At 36.5% G+C, this 17,871-nt stretch overlaps 1 long non-coding RNA gene across 1 annotated transcript; it reads right to left on the bottom strand.

The window, feature by feature from the left end:
- Nucleotides 1-9,026: 9,026 nt before the first annotated feature.
- LOC119193610 lies at nt 9,027-17,325 on the bottom strand. Its single transcript, XR_005114002.1, has 4 exons — nt 16,778-17,325; nt 13,388-13,543; nt 10,699-10,860; nt 9,027-9,233 (listed from the first exon to the last, which is right to left on the bottom strand). It is a non-coding gene; the product is annotated as an uncharacterized LOC119193610 (long non-coding RNA).
- Nucleotides 17,326-17,871: the final 546 nt, after the last annotated feature.

Genomic DNA, 17,871 nt, shown 5'->3' with positions numbered 1-17,871 from the left:
AAAGCCTCGTACGGAGGGCTAAGGGCGGGTCAAGAGCCGACCTCTTAACGTGGCGACCTCTCGCTCGACACGCGAAACGAAAGGGAGAATGAACTCGCCAGATATTCAAGAAACATTAGGAATTTTAGACGAATATTACATATTGGACTGTTTGATATATCTATACTAATATTATTAATATGAGGTATTAATTGGTCGAATGTGTTAATTTACCGAATTGTTCAGATTGTGAAAATTCTTTCACGTCTTATATAGTATACTAAATTATCCTTTACTGCTATTATAGGCTACCTTTATTGTGAGAAGGAAATTTAAGCAAAAAACATACGACTTCAGTTATTATATAAAAAAAATCGTAGGCTGTGGCTTTATTGTGCCCTTGGCATTGTAGTCAGAGCGGCTGTGGTCGGTTACCAGTAGGTGAACATCATTCGATTCATGTTAAAATATTGCTTAGGATAGCAAATATTACACATTACTATTATATGAATACATAGGCTAGTTCCTCAATTTAAAATGTAGTTTTAATGCTTCTGCAAGAAGGCAAAGACTCGAAACCCATCTTACTATTCTGACCTAATTAGCAGATTTTTTTATTTTGCTTGATTATTGTGGAAACGCAAGTTCCTGCTACTTAATTACTGAGATTTGTATTTAATTGTAAGGTCAGGGTTTGTGTATGTTTTGACAAGCTCTTGTTTAACTTGCAATATTTGTATGTATTTTCGAGTCAAATCTTGCAAATTAATTTTAAAGCAGTTATTCACAACCAATTAAGATGAAACTTTGTACACACGTCATTCTAAATCTAATATAACGGCCAAAATGACGCCCTAGTATTTTTTTATGCATGCCTATGATATTTACAATTGCATCCAAAAAATATGAATGGGATTTTAAGAATTTGTTGTTAATGTTATATCGTGTAAGGTTTGCCTTATGTTGTTAACTTTGATATTTCCCACACTCTAGCTCTGGTTACGTAAACTATCTAGTGTTAACATTAGCTCTTCTCGTGAGAGGAGACGGCTATTTGTGAATCAGATCTCTTGGAGTAAGATGTCTAAATACTAGAGTATAGATAAGGTGAAGTGATATAGTTTATGGATAAAGTACGTGCATAGGTACTTACTATATTTATAATTATTTTTATTCACTATGCTTTTTCGATGGTCAAAATTATGCCGTCCCACATTATTATACACGCGGTGAAAAACGAATCATCATAATTAGCACACATTCACTCTCACATTCAATTTTAATTTGTTCGGAAGAAACATAAAAAAGAACATTGAGAAGTATAATCAGTTATCTAGTGACTCAATAAAATGAACTCTATTTAATGTCACAACAGATAAATAGGCACTGAGTTCCTCTTCCTTTTTGTTTTACATTCACCAGGTTTTTTGCATAGTTTGACGGCATAATAAAGACCATTAGTGTCTGCTCGCATCGCCAACTACAAGCTTTTAGAGATGACACCAGATAAAGACCTTTTTAACAGCTGATTGTGGATCGCTTAGTGATGTTCGCCCCTCCAATTTCGCCCCTAATGAAATTAAAAGTCAACATTCATTATTCATTGAATTTATTTTTAGAGATTTTGTGTTGCAATATTTTCATAGTTGAAGTTTCAATGATAAATAATTATTTGTTTTATGAAATGTTTATTTCATTTCTTATATTGTATATTAATTCTTAAGTCACTTCACACGAAATACAACATTGTTGGTATAACATAGAAGTGTCTAGAGTCTTCTGTCCCAAAATTTACACATGTAAGAATTGGAGAATTCTCAGGTATGTAGCTTTTCTCACGTTATTTTACTTCACCGTAAAACTGAATCGTAATTTATAAGCAATAAATAACTTTGAAAAGTCAGAGGTTTTGAACCTGCGGGGTTGCCGACCAGGCTATCGGATACTGTCGGCGTAGGACCCGCGACTTCTTATATCACGGAAAGAGCCTCATCCTCTACATCGGTTACTTATATATTATATTGAAGTACTATATAGTGTTCGCAATGTAATAACCCTTGATAAAATATTACGATAAATGGCAGTAACCTTACACTTAACCTAGATCGTGGAGGCAGACCAGGTGGATATGCAAAAAAATAATACAACTGTTAAGTATAGCTTGTTTCATATTCGACTACTCGGTGCATTAGAAATCAGAAAATTATATTCATACGTATAAAATCAGAGTTTTTACATTTATACTGATAATGGTGTACGACCCATGTACTTTTGCAGTTGCTCTACAATTATTAGATCATATGACGGTAGAAGAACACCGCTTGTGCACGTAAATAACCACAGCACAAGAAGAAAGCAATAAACTTTATCTAATATCAATTAAAGGGGACATATACAGTAACCAAGGGCGAGGCACAAGGGGCGAGTGTAGAGCAGCTCTACGAGCACGCGGTCAGTGACTTACTGTTTAGGGGGAAAGTGAGCCGCTCTCCATTATGCAATAGTAGCGGGCCGCGTAACAGACGAGCGCGGACGTCCGACGTTTCTAATGCCGCTCACGGTCATGGCAAAATATATTTTAAGAGGATTTTGTAGAGCTGCGTACGCTTGGTAACAGCATAACTGATGATTTTACATAAAATCTACGATATGCTCGCTTAAAACATTTATACGGAAATAAATATTCCGTAGTGATTTTTTTTGGACATACGGAGTTGTGTTTAACATGTTGATTCTAAGAATATATACGTTTACTAACTACTACTTAAAGAGATGAAAACGTCTTTGCAGTCGTATAAAATATAGGATATTCACACATGTAAACACGCGGCTAGACCTAACAAGTAATATAGATATATATCATAGGCAATGGGCAAAGTAATTGCTTTGTTGATGAAGTTATTAAGATTTTTGGATGCTAAAAATATATCTTGTTCTTTATTACATAAGAAAGGCGACGTGCTCATGGCCACGGATATTCATAGACAGTTTTGCTTACCTATAACTTATGTTAGGTGATACATATAATGCCGGTTTTCCGCCATAGAATTTAAAATATACTCTAGATAAAAAAGAAAAAAACTGTACGGTCAGCTTATAACAATACATATATATATAACAACAATACAAATTCCAGCGTGTTGGACTGAGGCCTCATTCCTCTCAGTATTAGAGAAGGTCCGTGCCCAGTAGTGGGACAGTAAATACATGGTTGATATTAATAGACAAATTATTCAACTTGTCAATAATAAATATGTCGGATTGATCGGCGAACAGTTCAAAGTCGTGTGTAATGACAAACGCAAACATTGCATGAACTGCGTTGGAGTTTGTCCGGATGTACTACTTTCCTTTGCTTTTCATACTTTTACGCGTGTAATTATTTCGTAAGAGTTTATAATGTATTCTTTACGTTTACGTTATAATATGTGTTTAATCTAGATAACTGTTTACTCATAATATATATAATTATGTTCAGAATATGAATATGGTTTGTATATTTTACATATTTACCGCCTCTATTTGAAAGAACTCAAACTTGTCCGTTTGGAAATTGAACTTCAAGGCACACGATTGACAAGCCAAGAACGATGAAGGCCAATATTGCGTTTAATTATGACATTGTGAGGAATTCTGCCATAGGTTAATACTCTGATCAATAATATTTTTTTTAGGGATAAAAGTAACAAATTTTATGTATATAATGTATACAATCAGCCCTGTATTATATACTGTTCCACAGTTGGGCACGGGCCTCCTCTACTACTGAGAGGGAATAGGCCTTAGTCCACCACGCTGGCCTGGTGCGGGTCGGTACTTAACACACCCTCGAAAATTTCTAATAGAGAATTTCTCAGGTATGCAGGTTTCCTCACGATGTTTTCCTTCACCGTTAAAGCAAGCGATAAATTCACAAAGAATACATACATGATTTTATAAAAGTTAGAGGTGTGTGCCCTTGGGATTTGAACCTGCGGACATTCGTCTCGGCAGTCCATTCCACAACCAACTAGGCTATCGCCGCTTAAAATTTAATGTAAAATTTTATGTTACATTTGTATATTATTTGTGTAGGTTAAAAGAGTACTCCCCTCTCGGTAGACAACGGCTTGGCTGTACCACTGGCTATGCTAAGTCCATGGCGACGGATGCTGCTTACCACCAGGCGGTCCGCTCGCTCGTTTGTCTACTAAGGCAATAAAAAAGGCGTTCTTGTGAAAGTGTAAGATTCTGCAGAGATAACTATCGTGGGAATATGTATGTGATATGAGGCTTTAAAATCAGTTACACTGTTAAACTATGTCGCACATGGATATTACGACATTTCCTAAAAGGCTAACCGCAAACAAATCCTTCATCCATTTCCAAATTAATCTTTCAATATATGTGCTGAAATAGCATATTACCTTATCTTTGGACTAAACATTTGAGAAACTTAAAGCCTTTACGAATAATGACGCATCATCAACACACCGTCGCGTCCGGTTCGTGACTGATGCGACTTGTGACGCTTTGTTTGAGTGCAATGTAATGATAAATTTATTGATTTTAAACGTGGGCCATATTGTTTTATACCAATGATAACATGAATCTAGAAAGAAAATTTATTGATTTCATTAGAAGAATACACACACAACCAAAATTAAAAAAGGAATAATTTTCTTTATAATAAAATTCAAGTAGTTAATGTTTTGTGTCTAATAACTTAAAAGCCAAATGCCGAATGACTTTTTAAAATAAAAGATAAATTTAAGTAGTAAGTATTTTGTGTCTTATAACATTAAATTGAAATGCCAAGTAACTTTTTAAAATAGAAAGGTTTAAATTTTAATAGAGAATGTCTTCTATAATTAATTTGCAGACTTTTTACTTTACTACTTCGTTAGTCAACGCCTGCAAAACGTAACATAACAATGTTTAGGCAGGTCAGTGCACAGTATTGATATATTTATATCGCGGTATGTCCACTGTAAACGTGATGAACTCATAGTATTGTATGGCCAACATTCTTGTGTAAAAACCGAAATGCAGTAACTATATTTGTATAATATACCTCGGTGGCGTAGTTGTGTCGCGTGCGCGGCACGATTCAGCTCTGTGGTCCCAGGTTCGAATACTTGGTCGGGTAAAGTGAGATTATGTTTTTGTGCTCAGAATCAGCCCGAGGTTAGGTATTTGTGCCCACGATAGGTTCGCCACTTATCCCATGATAGGACGGAATACGGGCGAAAAGGGTGCTTTATCTTGTTGGCGATAGGCTCGTACCTTATCCCATCATGGGACGGAATACAGGCGAAAAGGATGCTTTATCTCCCTATCCCTTCTTGGATAAAAGTGAGAAGAGTGTGTGTATTTTTATAATACTTATATATAGTTAACATAACGAAACAAGCATTTTGCTTATTTGGTTATTTGCCACAGCGCTTCCATAACAGTATTGCTATTCTGAATTTTGCGTAAAGAATGTACGAATGGTATAGTCTTAACCATAATATTTATAATGTAACCTACTGCTAAAGCGGCAGCGAGTATCTTTTCACAGAGGCAAGGCAAAATGAACCCTATTCACCTGATTGCAGTAGGATAAAAAAATGCACAATCTTTTATTGCCTGAGACTTCGGCTTAGTATCAAATTAAATTTAAATGAAAAAAGATAACTATCAGTTCCTCTTTTTGGCTATATTGAATCGAAGTTGTTGCAGTCGTTCTAATTTTCGGCAAAGGTTTAAGTTGTATTTTCCTCATAGCAACTAGATGTTTTATTTTCATACTACATTTGGGTTGGCGGGTTATGTAAGAATGAGTTTTTGTTATGATAAAAATGATTTTCCTTTAATTTTGGTTTTTGTGTACTTTGATAATACAATTTGATTGGTTACTCTTTTGAGTGAGAGACAAACAGGGGTTTCATGCTCGCTATTTTATTACTTAAAGAGTTTTAAAAAAAGGTGGCGAGAGATGATTACCCCTCGGTAGTCGAGACAATTATGCCGGCCTGTTGGAACCAGATATACACAGGCCGATCTTGAAACGCGACACACTTACGTGGGCTACTATAGCGAGTTTTAACACCTTGTGTACGGTGGTCGCTATCCGGGCGGATATAAAATGTATCCACCACCAGCAAAAATAGCAGAGTTTGATGTCAGGTAGACTGTCATAAAAACTAAGCGTGACAGCTTCTGTAGTATGCTTGAAAAATTATAAACAAGCCGGCATAAATTTGTCGACTAGCAATGGGTAATCATCTTTCGTTAATCGACACTCTGTCTGGACCCTAACTTTTACAATCAGGTGCAGTGTGATCACCTTACCTTGCGTGTATGAAAAAAAGTGTTGCGTCAACCCTCAAATGAAGTGATAGGTGAAAGAAGAGATTTATTTCTTATTCCAGGGCATTATGAATATGTCAAAAGTGTAAAAGTACTCACCATCATGCAGCTGGTGTACACATGGTCGCGCTCTCACTGCGTGTCGATTAGCGACGGTAGCATTTATAAAGTTCGGCGTCACCACTAACCACGATGGTAACGTTGCCATTGTTTTTACATGGTGGAAACTAAAATTGTGGCGGTGAGTGTCAAAAATGTGTAAGTCGTGTTTATAACTTTTATCGGGAATCAGAAGCGGTTTTTTTTAATTGATTTGAATGACGAGACGAGCTTGCCGTTCGCCTGATAGTAAGCAATATGACCGTTCATACAGTAGACACACCAACATCTTGAAAGTATTGTTCGGTATTCCACTGCGCTCGCCATCCTGAGACGTGATATGTTAAGTCTTATTATGTCCAGTTACATTGGCTACAATATCCTTCAAACTAGAACACAACATTGACTACACATTGTTGCTTGGCGGCAGAAATAGACATTACGGTGGTACCTAACCAGATGGACTCTCATATATGGGAGACCTACTATCAGTTAATAGTTTGGGTATTGGCAAAATAGTTTAAATCTCGATTTAAAAATGTAATTTGGTTACGCAAAGAGATACTATAAACTCTTTGCAAATTAAATGTAGAGAATTCCGATGGTTGCTTTGTAAATTAATGTCTATAAATTAACGTATGAATAATATTATAAATATGGATCGCAAGATCGCCAGTCACTAATTAAATAACATCAATTGACAGCTTTGTCACGACTTCAGAATCTCTTATATTAGTTTATCAATTAGCCATTTATCAATCAATGCGTGTTTAGAAAATACGTTCATTTGTTGCCATCCCTAGATCACAAAATCAACAATATCACCTGTTCAATGTGAAAAAGAATTTCTATTCACCGGCCCGCTTATTACCCACTGCACGCATTTTCGCCGACACCGAGTGCAATACATATTCTTACTATCATCGCATATTTACATATTAGTTTACGATGCATGTCTGTTCGTGCCGGAATCCAAGTTTTCGTCAGCGGAAAGTGTAAATGAGAAATTCTTGCGTTCCAGAATTAAGAAAATGCGGGTTATTGTGCAATTATTTTGTATTTTTGTAGTATTGTGTTTAAATCTAGTAAGAATATTTGAATACGATATATCTGTTTAAAATCATTGATTAGAAAAAAACATGATTTCTGAAAAAAAACCAACCACATGTGTTCTATTTGAATACAAAAGTTTATAATTTTTTCATAGTGTATATATAAGCGACTTTATTTAAATAATAATTAAATATTCTCATTGTACCTTGACTTATCACAAGCGCAACTATGTTCACCTACGTGATGAATAAAGCGTTTTATTTTATAGTGTTTAGTTATAACAGCGCCGCTTAATGGTAGATATATTTGTATGTTAGTGTAGCTACAATTACATACGACAGAAAACCCCCACCACGCAGTAGTCTGTTGAAGTTGTTTGCCGGCTATTATAAATTGATAATCCAAAGATACAATTATAAAATGTTTCATCATCATCATCATCAGCCTATATCTTTGTCCACTGCTGGACATAGGCCTCCTCCAATATACGCCATTTTACCCTGTCTTCGGCCTGTCGCATCCAGTTCTTACCAGCGACCTTTCGCAGATCGTCACTCCACCTAGCTGGAGGGCGTCCTACACTACGTTTGCCGAGCCGTGGTCTCCACTCAAGAACTCGTTTACCCCATCGGTTATCGGTTCTTCGACAGATATGCCCTGCCCACTGCCACTTCAGTTTGCTAATCCTGTGTGCTATGTCGATGACATTGGTTCTCTGACGAATGACCTCGTTACGAAGTTTATCCTTCAGAGAAACTCCGAGCATAGCACGTTCCATAGCTCGCTGAGCGACTTTGAGCTGGTGGGACCAGCTGTACTGTGAGCGTCCACGTCTCGGCACCGTAGGTCATGACAGGTAGGACGCACTGGTTGAAAACCTTCGTTTTCAGACATTGTGGTAGAAGTGACGAGAAAACCCGACGCAGTTTGCCAAATGCGGCCCAGCCCAGCTGGATTCTCTTTTTAACCTCCCTCTCAAGGCTGTTTCTTCCTAATTGCAGAATCTGCCCAAGGTAGGTGTATTCGAAACAACTTCGAGAAGGTGGCCATTGACAACGATAGGTCTTGGATCTAGGTGGTCATTGATCATAAGTTTTGTCTTATCCAGATTCATTGTTAGACCTATTCGCTGTGAGGCCGAAGCTAGGCTGTTTAGCATCTGTTGTAGTTCCTCCAGTGTTTCTGCCATTATCACTATGTCGTCTGCGAAACGCAAATGCGAGATGTACTCACCATTTATGTTAATGCCCATACCTTTCCAGTCCAGAGTCTTGAACAAATGTATAAAATGTTTATAGAAATATAATTTCTCTCTTACACCATTTTGTATATGGGTGCGATGGTACAATTTTCCGCTAGAGATGTGCGCACGCGCCGACTCATTGTTCTACACGTCTTGACACTCGGCTTAATTTTTTATTTCCAGGTAAGCATAACATCTGACGTACAATATCGTAATCATACTATCTCTTTAATGGATAAAATTATGTTTACAGTTGAGAAGAAAAAGGAAGACATTGGAAGATGGGAATAGGAGATGGGTGTACAATTATTCAAGGTGATATAGAATAGCTTCATATGTATTTGGTAATAAATAGTACAAATTCCACCTGTCTAATGTAATGAGATCATCCTCCTAATGGTTTCAGTAAACTAGTAGTAGTAGCTGGTTGCTCGCTTGACGAGTCGTTTGGACAAGTACTTGTAGTCGTCTTGCACCATCTGATGTCGCCGACTGGATACCACCGACACGAAGTAGAATAAGATTACTGGAAAGCAAGAAATACATAATTATTTTGGGTATACAAAGGTTCCACGTGGCGAAGGGTCTCTAGCGTAGTCTGCTTATAGGTATTGGTAATAATTTGAATCACAACGTGCTAGATGGAGATAAATTGCATTAATTATCCTAAAACCGTCAATTTCGCTTCATAATGTTTATTAATAACATCTTTCAATGGTTTTTACTGTAATCGTGTCAAATAGTCAAATTTGGTTTTTCATGCCACATGTATAGTGACTAGATTTTATGTCTCAATCCAAATATAATGTCGACCAACAAAAGAGGTGACGTTTAAGACTGTCTCTAAAGGTGACGACCAGATAATTATTACATATGAATCACAGAGGAAATAGCGATCGTTAATACACTCCATGTTATCAGGTGATATCGTTAACGGGGAAATATGAGTGTTAGGTGTACTTGGAAGTGAATTGTTACTGTGCACTTTGAGTACTAAGATCCTTTAATGAAATTATGTCCGAACCTGACGTAAAGTTCAGAGCAAAAGTTATGATAACAAGAAACTAAATGCACTGCAGTTTGAATCGCCATAATAAGATTTTATAAATTCGTTCTGAAATGTATTGCAATAATAATAAACAATTAATACAGGCAAATATTTAAATAAATAAAAATATCTAGATAAACGGAGTAAGGTTTCAGGACGAGTGTTATGCAGAGCTCTGTAGATAGAGAGTCTGAATAGTAGTGCTATTATTTATTTGTAGTAGAGACGCTTTAAACGAGCGACTTGTTCATCTCACCATTCCGCTGTATAAAAACATTTTTCGCTATCTATTATTTTCTTTGGACTGCGCAACACTTACTATCAATCGTGTCACTTTGTCGTACCTTATCGTATTGTTTGTTTTGATACCTCGGTGAATGAATGCTGTTTATTATGAAAAATATTGAAGATAAGTTTTGGACTTCCCCGCCATGTTTTTCAACAACTGTTTATGTCCATTTAGGGGACAGTGGTAGGTTACCTCAAAGACTCGCGAGTGCGTTTAATGGAACCCCTGGTACAAGGCGCGGCAAGGCATTCTCGTTTTATATAGTTCGCCACTACGTCTACTACAAGATGAACGGATTTTAATTTGATTGAAGTGACTGTGATTGCTATGTTGTATGCTTGCAAATATTATGACATCTACATACGTATCTTTTATCAACTAAATGTAAAAAAAAAGACAACAAAAAGTAAAGAAAAAAAATTGTAGATGAGGACAAAATAACACACTCCGCGTGCGCTCAAGTCGCCAAGACTGTGGTTGGCTTGCTAGCTTCACACCCTCGTATGTTTTGACTCGATTTAAAAAACCTACAAGCGTCCAAGTTAAAGTAAAAAGATAAAAGTAAAGTCTAAAGATGCAGTATATAATACTTATTTTACGGGCTCTACAAAATATTCTTATTTAATATATTTGTTCGTTTTATATTATACTCACTAGAAGTAAGAAAGTATAGGGCGATGATGGTGCTGATCTCGGCGTTGTCTTCCACCTTCTTGTTGTACCGCAGCAGCACGGTGCCGGTCACGCTCAGCACCACCAGCGCCGCGCACACCGACCACGACAGCACCAGCCACGGCCACAGATACCGCGGCTTTTCTAAAACCATAGTTATTATTATATAGTAGCAGAAGATGTAAAACTCATCATAGTGATCCTGGTAACGACCGAGGCCATGAGCTTGACGCTCCAAGTGAATTTTCTTGGAGCGCCAATCTCGTAGTCCTCGGGCAAATGTGTCACGTCATCAGTCTGTTTGTATTCGTGTTCTAACATACATAAATGTTTCGACTGGCGACGGATATATCTCGTCAATAGATATTCTTTCTGGATGCCATTTCATGTATGTTGCAGTGGAGACACTTTGCGTGTAAAATATAATGAGAAGAGTAAATAAGCATGAAACTCGACGATAGCTAACTGCTACACTTAAACTCCTTAACCCCGCAGAGCGTTAGAAGCGGCATCTATTTATAAGGTTTACGAGTAAGCTTTGGAGCTACTGTTGAATATAAAGTAGCCTTATTGATTAATGAAAGGCACACTGTTACTATATGTTTTCTTTAGATAGTTGTACCTATGCCTACGCTGTCTAGCATGACGGCATTGTCGACAACTGTGTACAGTGCGACACACAACTGTTGTTCTTATTATTGATTACAAAAAGGTTTATAAGATTACATTATTGATATAAAGGATTTACTTTAGGCTTATAGTTTATGAATGACATCCGTGCAATCAGTTAATTTGTAATTCGGAGAATTTGTGTAACACATACAAAATAATTAAGATAAACACTTGAATGCAATGGAATTTCTGATACCGAATTTCACGATAATGAAGAATTATTATTGATAGAAGTATGCGTTAGTGGAAAAATTATGTAAACAATGACAGTAAACAGTATAGTTAGTTATCTATAGCTACGGTCTACCGGACATCAGGACCAAATTTGTGTTCCAAAAGCTATTACCAATTGGTAATAAGTCGTTAAGATTATACAGAGCGGACATTGGGAAGATTGTTATATAATTTTTTTGCGCTTATGTGATGGCTACTCAATCTATCGTGAAAGCAAACCAACAATGTAAAATATCTCATATTTTTCCATATCATGATTTGTACGTTTTTATTGCACATATTAGCATATTTTCTGTAAATATATTATTTTTGTATTAATATCAACGGAGACTGTATCATTGCCACCCAGACATTTCAAATAAGACAGCGACTTATTACCAATTGGTAATAACTTTTGGAGCAAAAATTTGGCTCTGATTTACGGTCTATAACTAACAATACTTTAATGTCTTTGGTTGGAATTAAGTAGGGACATATGTGATTTACAAAGGATAGCTCTTCGACACGCGCTTCATCACATAGTAATAAAATAAAATAAAAATATATATATTTTAAAAAATCGTCGCCTTGTTTCCATGCAATTCTTCCAATATCATAGCAAATAATTTTGACAATATGATTGATGCACTTTTAATTTCGCGATTATTGACCATAATTTCCACTCAAATTCTGTTCTTTACGACCTGATTAAATGATGACGTTAATCATAATCGGCAGTCGGTTTGGCACCACGCCTTAATACTTTGTATTAATTGAAAAATTATCTTAATTACTTTTACGCGTGTTTAAAATCATGTACTTAACATCTTCAGAGATTCTTATATATATATATTAGTAACGTTAAAGTTAAGCACGTAAAGCCGTTGGTCCTGCGCCTGATCTCTCTCCGGACATGTCGGATTGCCGTCTCCCCGGACTATGAGAGTGAAGGAACAGATAGTGCACCTGTGTATTGCGCACACACTTGTGCACTATAATATCTCCTGCGTACCTGGCTGATCTCCGTTGAGATTGGCCGCCGTGTCCGAAACTCGGCTAGGAGGGATTCACATTCATTCATATTAGTAACTTAAAAAGTGTAACAACTGTGGTATTATAAGTGCTTGCATTGATATCGTCAAAGTGTCATCGTCTTAGCCAGACACCTAAGCAATCATTGATTTTAATTATCTAATATCTGTAGATTAAATTCGCACACACACACTCAAGTCCTTTATCCCCGACCGTGTAGGTAATAAAGCAACTAGTACACCCACTTTTCGCCGTGTGTATTCCATGTCCCATGATATAATAGCGTCTGACTTTATCATCACATCGGATAAAACGTGGATATTTCTATACAAAATGAATTTGCTGGGGACCTAGTATAACTGCCTGTAACGGCAAACGGACCTCGAATGGTAGCTTTCTATTCATCTTTCAACAGTCAACAGTTGTTTACACATCTTATAACAAACTTGAATCATTTGGATCCATTAACATGTGCCACAACCACTTAAAGGCTAACACAACATGCACAAATAACTGTTGGAATATATATTACAATTATGAAAAAAAATAAATATTTTTACGAAATTAATAACAAAATAAAAAAAAACATTCACGTCGAATTGATAACCGCTTCTTTTTTTTGCAGTCGGTTACAAAAAATTAAATCATTTCAAAGGGTCGAGACAACACACTTGTTTCAGTCAGTCCTTGTTCAATAATAAAAAGTTGAAGAAAAAGTGGTTGTAATAAACCAATGAAATAAACATATATTTACCCTAAAAGTGCCGTGTATTAGCAGACACCCGAAGATGGTCTGCAGTAGTCCCACGCTGGCGACGCAGCTGTAGAAGATGAGTCGACCGGGAGGCAGCGAGGAGTACTGGAGCGCCGCGGGAGTGCCGTATAAGACTACTGATGCTGCTGAACATAACTGGAAAGATAAAAAATTGCGAAAGCCAGTTTAAGATAAACGTCTTCGATAATTTAAGAATATACACAATAGGCAATGATATTCTTAATTATGTGTTTGTGTGATGTGGTCTCGAGGATGGTGAAGACATTGCAGATAGCGCTGTAAGAAGTTTTGTTAGTTCATCTTTAAGAATCTTGACTACAGTTTGTTACTATGTAGAAGTTTAAGTGATTGTTCTGCCTGTTTCAGGCAACGAAGACCTTAAGAAGAGACACAAGGACTTAAGTAAGGAGTTGACATAGTTTAGGAGTATTTTTTGACGTATTAACTAACAACCAAGCTTCATACCAACAAAATTTTTGAAATTAGGGAGTTTTTTTCTCCTAAACGAAGCTTTGCGTCGGGTAACGCAGCCACCGATGTTACAGAATAACAAAACAAGACCAACTGCAAGTTGCAACACATTCAGGATGACAAGCATTAATTAACGCATACTTTTGAAATTTACTAATAGAAGGTCTCTCTTATGTGGGAGTAACCGCCTGGGTAGATACTACCGCAATGTCTATTTCTGCCGTCAAGTAGCAGTGTGTAGTCAATTTTATGTTCCGGTTTGAAGAACATTGTAGCCAGTGTAACTACTGGATATAATAAGATTTAACATCTTATGTCTTAGGATGGCGAGTGCAGTGGAATACCCAACAATAGTCTGTATTTCAAGGTTTTGGATGATGTTTCTGCTATTTATGGGCGGTCATATCACTTACCATTAGGCGAACAGCAAGCTTGTCTTGTCATTTAAAGCAATAAAAAAAAAATCGGCAACGCATTCATGAATGTTTAAAAATAGGTTACTACTAGCCTATACTATACAAATTACTGATAATATATCTAAATCTACGAGTTAAATTGTGTCATATCTAAAATAGCATTGTAGACGTTTTTACGAAAGAATTTTATCGCTAAACTGAGTAATCATTGCCTACGTATGACACCACACATTATATTTGAATCTTATTTCATATGATTTGAATTGTTTCAACACCTTACTTATTGCTGGCTCGTGACTACGTCTCTCAAATAGTCCTATTTGGGACTAAAATATAGATTATATAAAAATTAAATGTACAAATATGTTACGTGCTAATGAAACTTCAGTTAACAGTAAAGTCGTTTTGGAGAAAAGTCCTGAAAAATAACGAAAATAGCGTCATGTTTTATTCAGCTCCGTTGAATAACATTTAACGTCAGGGAAGACGTGATAAAATATTGTTTTATATTTGTGATGGCCTTCTTTCACGTTCAATAAATACAATAGAATTGAATAGACAGTATAGATAACGTTTATCAAATTATTAGTAGATTTGGAAGCCCATTGCAAATAACAGAGATATAGTTTTAACAATGAATATCGGTACGTTTGTATAATATTAGATTGTAGATTTATTGTAAAGGTGTATTATGGCATTAGATTGCCCAATCTGCAATTTATTGTGTTAAATATATAACATTATAAACAAAGCGGAGTCGTCACCATGAATACTATGCAATAATTTAACACGTCTCTAGTTTTGAGGAAACATAAAATTTTTGGTTGGAAAATTGCTCAAATTCCTGAATCGATCTTTAGAAAAAAAAAATGATGCGGTTTATATTAGTAAAAATTTAAATAAACAAGACGATATTTTATAGACTTTTTTTATTATTATCATTATATGAGTAAATCAGTGAATGAGGTATTTTATGCATTACGCCGGGTAACTAGAACGTTGGGCCTATGATGTAGGTAATCCCTGCTAGTCTTTTTTTTTGGAACGCCAATGTTATCACCGTGGGTACCCTACTATAGGTGTTCAAGCGATCCCCCGGCTTAGCAACCATGGCGCTCCTTTAGGGATGGAGGAGAGGGTTTATGGGATGGGAGGAGGAAAGGAATTTTACACGCTGTAATATATTTCTTTGTTTACGTCCTGTTAGTTTTGCTCGTGAACACCAATTTTTGGTAAATAGGGTTTGAGTATGATTTTAGCGTTGCAATCCCTACCAGTCATAAACACCTACCATATCAGAAGAATCGTGAATGCATTTTAGTGGATATAGACATTGTCTTAAAAACTCAGTTTATCGGGGCTTCAAAGAAGATGCATATCCATGAGGCCGTGTTACTATATCCAATTTCAAACGGGCCGTCGTAATGCAGTCAACTGAGGAGGGATAATCGTTTCTTGTCAATCGACGCTATCTGGGCCTCACTCTGCATACTATCAGGTGAAATGTGTGCAATAAAAAAATGGGGTCACTTCGGTACGTCCGTATAATGAAATCTATATATATAAAAATGAATCCCTATTGCCCTTGGTCACGCCATCACGTGTGAACGGTTGGACCGATTTCACTATTTTCTTTTTTGTTGGATTTTTTTATTGTTACAAGAAGGTTCTTATGAAAGAAAAAAATTAAATATTGCGCGGAAATTTGAAAATTTAAGAAAACATTAACAAATTAATATTAATTTTATATGACTGTCAATTGTTTTTAATAACTGTCAGCGATTGACAGAATGCGCGCTGCAAATTCATAGTTAGACAGAACTACTTCTGTCGGGTCAGCTAGTAATATAATATGGATTTTGAGTTTCAAATAGAGATGGATTCCTCCTTGGCCTCGTGGCAGTGTATATGAGCTGCGGAGCGGGAGGCCCTGGGTGCGAATTCCATTTTGTGCAACTATTTATGTGAGGTTTCTAACACAATTAGCTCGGGATTGGAATCTCCTTACATCAGGGATCGACTAATTTCTCAAACTACGTAATGATGATTTTATATTTTAACCAATTATGTCTGTTACCATGTGAATGAATGTCATAATGAAGTTTCATTTTATTACGATATAAATGTCTACATTGTGATAATAGTTCCCAGGTATGAGAGCATATTGGTATGTTAAGGTGTAAAATAGTTAGGAGATCTTGCACTTGATGGGCTTAGTTTAATCATTTTCCAGGGCCTTTCAAGGGCGCAGAATCCATACAAGCCAAATATTCCGTAGTCTGACTTTACATACATCGGATTCCTGAAACTCAAGGACCTTGGATCGTTGATACGGCTGATATAGTGGTAGCTACGCCAAATCCGGATCTAAAGGTTACAACTAGGTAAAGAGCTCATAATAGATTAGAATGAAAGAGGCCAACGCAACATGAATGAAAAACTATTTGCAAAGAGTTAAGGTAAAAGAGGTTATGTTACTTACAGTGCTGACTACACTGACAATCTTAGCGCCTGCACTCAAACTGAAGCAGCAACAGAAGTAGTTCAACGACAAGCACATGGTGCGACCGCGGCGTCTCCCGCCACACTGCACGCTGATTATAAACCAACAGCTTATCTGTCAGTAAATTAGTAGATAAGGACATCTATGATTGGCGGTTATTCAACTGCTTGGGCGCGGGCCGACCTCCTTTTAAAACCATAAGCTGATAGAGATAAATAGTAAATGACACTATACTTTAGCACTTGACAAGATAGTAATCGTATACATTGTGAAAAACCATAGAGCTGAAATGCTGGTGCATATTTCATAACACTTTAGGCTAATTCTGGCGATTTAAGGGACACAATGCGGCCATAACATACTATCGACAAATAAAATAGTGTCTAAAATACTGTTCATATTATATCTATTGATATTTGTCTACCATATAACGTCACTGAACCTCACTTCCCCGGGAAGGTGCCCGGGAAAAGGAAAATGGAAATATCTAACTAGGTAGTTAGTTATTTCCATATTCCTCATTAGTTAGAATACAAAGAATGCCAGTGATTAGAATTATTAAGGACTATGAATAACGAATAATGTCATTTCTTAATATTTTGATAAAGTTACGAATTTAGATTCTTGATGGATATTTTGTTGTGTAAATAAGCATTGTAAACAGTCTAAATACTTAATATTTTCTAGTCCCTTCAGTGTGAGGTCGTCACAAATTCTACACGTTTAGTTCTACGTCTGGCTGCTTTACTGAACACAGTACTCACGGATCTGTTTCGAATTATTGATTTCTTCCTAACCGAAATTTGGCTAAGGTGGCCAATCACGAGAGATCAGCAAAGTACGCAGAATATATTGTAGTGCACAAATATGGGAGTAATACACAGGTGCTCTCGGTTCCTTCACTCTCATAGTCCCATGAGACGGAAATCCAACATGACTGTAGAGTGATCAGGCGCAGGACTAACGGCTTTACGCGCTTATTTCAAACCAATGATTGTATTGGGAAAAATCCAGAGGTGTGTACAATGTGTTCTTCAACTTAAGTATTTATTTAAACCTCAATCTCTCGATGT

Source organism: Manduca sexta, unplaced genomic scaffold, assembly GCF_014839805.1.
Source record: "Manduca sexta isolate Smith_Timp_Sample1 unplaced genomic scaffold, JHU_Msex_v1.0 HiC_scaffold_783, whole genome shotgun sequence".
NCBI lineage: Eukaryota > Metazoa > Arthropoda > Insecta > Lepidoptera > Sphingidae > Manduca > Manduca sexta.
This window is presented reverse-complemented; position numbering and strand designations above follow the sequence as displayed.